The sequence below is a fragment of the Scylla paramamosain genome, unplaced genomic scaffold (assembly GCF_035594125.1).
Source record: "Scylla paramamosain isolate STU-SP2022 unplaced genomic scaffold, ASM3559412v1 Contig38, whole genome shotgun sequence".
NCBI lineage: Eukaryota > Metazoa > Arthropoda > Malacostraca > Decapoda > Portunidae > Scylla > Scylla paramamosain.
In genome coordinates, this window is record NW_026973703.1 from 6,337 (window position 1) to 12,500 (window position 6,164).

The window sequence follows — 6,164 nt, forward strand, 5'->3', positions numbered from 1 at the left end:
CCACTGTACCCTTTGATCTGACTGGCCTGACGCTGACCTCCACCTCCACACACCAGCACTGTTCTATCACAGCCAGCCATCTCTTCCTGTCTCATTGTAACCTCCTTTATCGCTTTGTATTTCCTGTCATCAACAAGGCTACTGTTACGTTCTTGCACCGGGTATTTCATCTACTAATAACCCCTTTCTCTGTCACCAAACTATAAACTCCCACTTCATACCTCGCTGCGGTCACTCAGCGTCAGCGTCATCCTGTCCCGCCCCGCCCCCGCCCCCGCCCCGCCAGGCCCCACCTTTAAGCACATAACCTGGCGGCTCTCCTCAAGTGGCCGCGCCCCCACAGGCCTCCACACCACCATTGATCACCTCTTGCCAATATTAGTCACTCCCCAAGCCCTGCAATGCACACGTTAATACAATGCATGCAGCCTGCCTCTCTTACACACACACGCACACGCACACACGCACACACACACACACACACACACACACCCTGTCATTATATCAATGGCATATTGAAAAATTACAATAACTGAAACTATATCTGGTGTTAACGTATTTTCAATTCTCAATATTTTATCTTATATTGGAAAGAAAAATACTGGAGTATGCCAAGCTCTAAGAAATCGGAAGATTTAGAGGTGCCTTAGTCTTAAGACAGCGTAATGGAATACCTGTTTTTGGGAACGTAGATAAAATGTTAATGTCAAAGCATCGTTCGGTCAATGTGACTTCAATTAGCCGTAGGTCAGTTTCTCGGGGCTTTCAATGGTAGGGAAAATAAGGGATCGTTTAGATAAACAATGCTTAACTGAAGAATCAAAGTATGGCTTTACTGTGGGAGGGGACACGCAGGGGAGATTTTTAGAAGACTCCTGAAGCAGTAGATAATGGAGGCACTTATGATGTCATTTGCTTGAACTTCAGGTAAGAGAGAATTGGTTTTTAAATACGCGAAGGGATTGGTTTTCAAATGCAGGTACCAGTAAAGTGACAAGTGAATGGAATAAACTCAATGGTCAGGTCGGTAGAGCAGAATCAATGGGAAACTTTAAAAGAATATTAGATAAATCCTATGGATAGAGAATATGGGCTGATAAGGATAAATATATTTTTATAAAGGGACTGCCATGTGCTGCTGTACTGGCTTCTTGCATCTTGCCTTATGTTCTTTTAAGATTTTTGTGGCATAGTTCCCGTGGCCGCACCGACCTGCCTGCCTGGGATGGTGCAGCTGCCAAGGGAAGGCTGCGGCTGCTGCAAAGTTCCCATAAAGATGTATCAGTTTAGGTTTTTGTGTTTTCTACTCTAAAATTGTTGTGTTCGTTGTCTCTGTTTTTTTTTTTTTTTTTTTTATTGTTCTCCCATTTATGTTCCCGGTGTTCTGCCTTTGTCTTTCTCTCTCTTTGGTCTTTCAAAATGTGGAAGATTTTTTTTTTTTTTCATAGTGTGTTGACAGGTGTGTGTGTTTTTGTTTTATATGTTCACTGTATACGCTTCATAACAGCTTGATACTCTGTATGGCGGAAACCAAGATTTTGTATACTGATAAGAAATTGGGAGTTTTCTGCAAGTATCAATGAAGCTTTCTGTCAGTCACCGCCACAAGCCTTACCTGCAGTGCTAAGTAAGAAAAGTCAAATCTTTCCCTATGTTTTTTTTTTATTATTATTATTCATCCTATTATTACCATCGCTCCTTTTTCGTTACATAATTTTCTTTTTTTTTTTCTTCCCTTACCATTACCTCCTTCTTAACACATTTCCCTCATTTTTCCAGTTTTCTTTGCAAGCTTTCACTTTCCCTTTCAATCCTTCCTACGTTCTCTAACCTTCCCCTTCTCATTTTCTTTACTATTACACGCTTTTATCGCCTCTTTCCCCTTCATTTATCCCTTTCTCTAGATCGCTTTTCATCAACTCATTCCTCGTATCGACAGTCTTCCCTTCACATTCTCTCCCTCCTTTCTCCCATTACATCACATCTTCTCATACATCTCCTCCCTTCCTATACACACATATCCCATCCACTCTCCCTTCGTGACACCATCTCTCTCCCCCTCACGCGTCCCTTCCAGCCCCTACAGCCCCGCAGCCTCCGAGGGACGCGCCTTGGTAGCCGTAAGTTATCCTCGCGGCCGGTATAGAACTTCTAGGCCGCGAGGACCATAAAGCAGCGGCAGCGTTATATTACCCGCGAGCAGAGAGAGAGAGAGAGAGAGAGAGAGAGAGAGAGAGAGAGAGAGAGAGAGAGAGAGAGAGAGAGAGAGAGAGAGAGAGAGAGAGGTTACTTTGCCATTCGAATATACAGTATAAGAACGATACGCTTTTCTTCACGATCAGCTAATCTTTTCAATAAGATGAAGAGAGACGTAAACCACCTTGCATTCCACAAATTGAAGGAATAATAAAAGAGGGGCCGAAATAACGAAACCCGAAGTGACAGCCTCTCCCTTCACAGTCCCTCGGTCTGGCTCGATTAGTGGTCGCAATTTTTACAAGGATAAATCAACCGAGTCCAGAAATATTAACACATAGCTTAGACCTCTTGCTATTTTTGCACCCTGTCAGGAGCCGCACGGAGCCTGACGCGGGGTGATGCGCTCAAATATGATGCTTTCCTTTCGTTCCAGGTGGTGTCGAGGGAGCAGTGTGTACCAGGTCTCTGAGAATTGAGTTGCACAGGGCTCAGAAATCCATCGGGGTCAGCATCCAGCATTCATGTTCCCATCAACGTTTAATGGTTTGCGGCGTGTTAGCAGTCCTTGCTTCTATCTGTTTCCTGGAAAATCGACGGAGAGAGAGAGAGAGAGGAGAGAGAGAGAGAGAGAGAGAGAGAGAGAGAGAGAGAGAGAGAGAGAGAGAGAGAGAGAGAGAGAGAGAGAGAGAGAGAGAGAGATTTGTAGAGGAGGAAAGAATAGGAAAATAAACAAACAGAAGTCAAAAAGGAGGGCACTAAAAACAGAAGGAAAAAGAGAGAAAAAGGAGGAGGAGGAGGGGGAAAGGAGGACTAATGGGAAACAAGAACATGGGGAGTCCCTATGCAGTGACAAAGTGATAAAGAGGCATCGGGGGCATAAGGGGAAGTAAAATAAACTGAAGAAAAGAGGAATAAAGGATAGTGGGGAAGAAGAGGCGTGAAAGAAAGCAGGAATGAGTGAAAGAGGAGAGAGAAAGAAGCAATGAAAAAAAGAGGTCCGGATGAGACTCAATGAAGGAAGAGAAAAGAAGGGGAATGAAAAAAGGGAATGGTGGAATCAGTGAAGATGAGAATGGAGTGGAAGGAGTAAATAAGGAAAAAGAATAAGAGTGATTAAAAAGGGAGAGAACCAGGGAACGAATTTAGGAAGAAAAGGAGGAGGAGTGAAAGAAAAGGAAGGAAGAGGGAACAGCAAATATGAGAAGGGGAAAAGGAGTAAATAAAGGAAAGGTAGGAGTGATGAAAGGGAGAGGATGAGGAACGAATTAAGGAAAAAAAAAAAGAAGAAATAGGAAACACACACTAAATATGGAGAGGAGGAAAGGAGTAAATGAAGGAGGGACAGGAATGATCAAGGAAGAGGATGAGGAAGGGCCAGGCAGGGTGCAGTGAAGACACCAAATTCACACTGCCAGCACCAGAATCCTCATGCACAGTGCAAGGTTACCATTTATATTTCTGCCCCTCGCATTGGAACTCATGCCAAGTCACTGTTCTCCAACTGAAGCCAAAAACTCCTTCATTAACAGAAAATGTCAAAACCTTTCAAGATCTAACTCCCCTCGTGATTTCTGGCATCTAGCCAAAAATATCTCCAATAACTTTGCTTCTTCTTCTTCTCCCTCCTCTACTTCAACCAGATGGCACCACTGCTATCACATCTATTTCTAAAGCTGAACTCTTTGCTCAAACCTTTGCTAAAAACTCTACCTGGTGGACGATTCTGGGCTTGTTCCTCCCTCTCCTCCACCCTCTGACACTACTTTCATGCCTCGTATTAAAATGGCTCCTTTCGTAATGATGTTTTCCATGCCCTCGCTGGCCTAAACCCTCAGAAGCTTATGGACCTGATGGGGTCCCTCCTATTGTTCTCCGAAACTGTGCCTCCGTGCCTTGCACCTTGCCTAGTCAAACTCTTTCAGCTCTGTCTGTCAACATCTACCCTTTTCCTTCTTGCTGGAAGTTTGCCTACATTCAACTCTGTTCCTAAAAAGGGTGACCGCTCTAATCCCTCAAACTACCGTCCTATTGCTTTAATTTCCTGCTTATCTAAAGTTTTTGAATCTATCCTCAACAGGAAGATTCTTAAACATCTATCACTTCACAATCCTTCTATCTGATCGCCAGTATGGGTTCCGTCAAGGCCGCTCTACTGGTGATCCATTTCTGGCTTTCCTTTACTGAGTCTTGGTCATCCTCTTTTAGAGACTTTGGTGAAACTTTTGCTGTTAAGCCTTGGACATATCAAAAGCCTTTAGATAGAGTCTGGCACAAAGCTTTGATTTCCAAACTACCCTCCTACGGTTTCTATCCTTCTCTCTGTAACTTCATCTCAAGTTTCCTTTCTGACCGTTCTATTGCTGCTGTGGTAGACGGTCACTGTTCTTCTCCTAAATCTATTAACAGTGGTGTTCCTCAAGGGTTCTGTCCTGTCACCCACTCTCTTCTTATTATTCATTAAATGATCTTCTAAAACAAACTTCTTGTCCTATCCATCTCCTATGCTGATGATAAACCACCCTGCACTTTCTTTCCACGTCTTTTCATAGACGTCCAACCCTTCAGGAGGTAAACATATCACGCAGGGAAGCCACAAGAACGCCCTGACTTCTGATCTTTCTAAAATTTCTGATTGGGGCAGAGCAAACTTGGTATTGTTCAATGCCTCAAAAACTCAATTCCTCCATCTATCAACTCGATGCACAATCTTCCAGACAACTATCCCACTCTTCTTCAATGACACTTCAACTATCCCCCTCTTCTACACTGGACAAAACATCCTCGGTCTGTCCTTTACTTATAATCTGAACTGGAAACTTCACATCTCATCTCTAGCTAAAACAGCTTCCATGAAGTTAGGTGTTCTGAGACGTCTCCGCCAGTTTTTCTCACCCCCGCAGCTGCTAACTCTGTACAAGGGCCTTATCCGTCCATGTATGGAGTATGCTTCACATGTCTGGGGGGGTTCCACTCTATACTGCTGTTCTAGACAGGGTGGAATCAAAAGCTTTTCGTCTCATCAACTCCTTCCTCCTCTAACTGACTGTCTTCAGCCTCTCTCTCACCGCCTGCAATGTTGCATCTCTAGCTGTCTTCTACCGCTATTTTCATGCTTAACTGCTCTTCTTCTGATCTTGCTAACTGCATGCCTCCTCCTCCTTCCGCGGCCTCGCTGCACAAGACTTTCTTCTTTCTCTCACTCCTATTCTGTGTCCACCTCTCTAACGCATAAGAGTTAACCAGTATTCTCAATCATTCATCCCTTTTCTCTGGTAAACTCTGGAACTCCTTGCCTGCTTCTATATTTCCACCTTCCTATGACTTGAATTCCTTCTAAGAGGGAGGTTTCAAGACACTTATCCACCAATTTTTGACCACTGCTTTGACCCTTTTAGGGACTGGCATTTCAGTGGGCATTTTTTTTATTAGATTTTTGTTGCCCTTGGCCAGTATCCTTCCTACATAAAAAAAAAAAAAAAAAAAAAAAGCCAGATGGACAGTGCAAGGTTACCATTTAGCGATTAAGCCTCCCGCCCTGGTCACCGCGCGTGGACTCATGAATGTTGCATCCTCAGGGGACGCAGCAAGAGGAGGAGGAGAAGGAGAAGCAGCAGGAGGGGGAGGAAGGAGCAAGTGAGGGAGGAAATGGAAAAGAGACACAAGTTTCCGAGTGGGGTTTACAAATTATTCTATTTATACTGCTGGTAGTGGTGGTGGTGGTGGTGGTGGGAGAGATAGAGGTGGTGGTGATGATTATGGTGCTCCTACTCCTCCTCCTACTCCTCCTCCTCCTCCTCCTCCTCCTCCTCCTCCTCCTCTTAATGGACAGATACGTAACTCATGTGCTCTCCTTCATTAAAACGAGTTCCTCTTATTCTTTTGCAGTCTCTCCTCCTCCTCCTCCTCCTCCCCACCCAGACATGTAAATAGTAGTGTGGCCTTGCTCCTTAAGGTGGGTTTGTCTG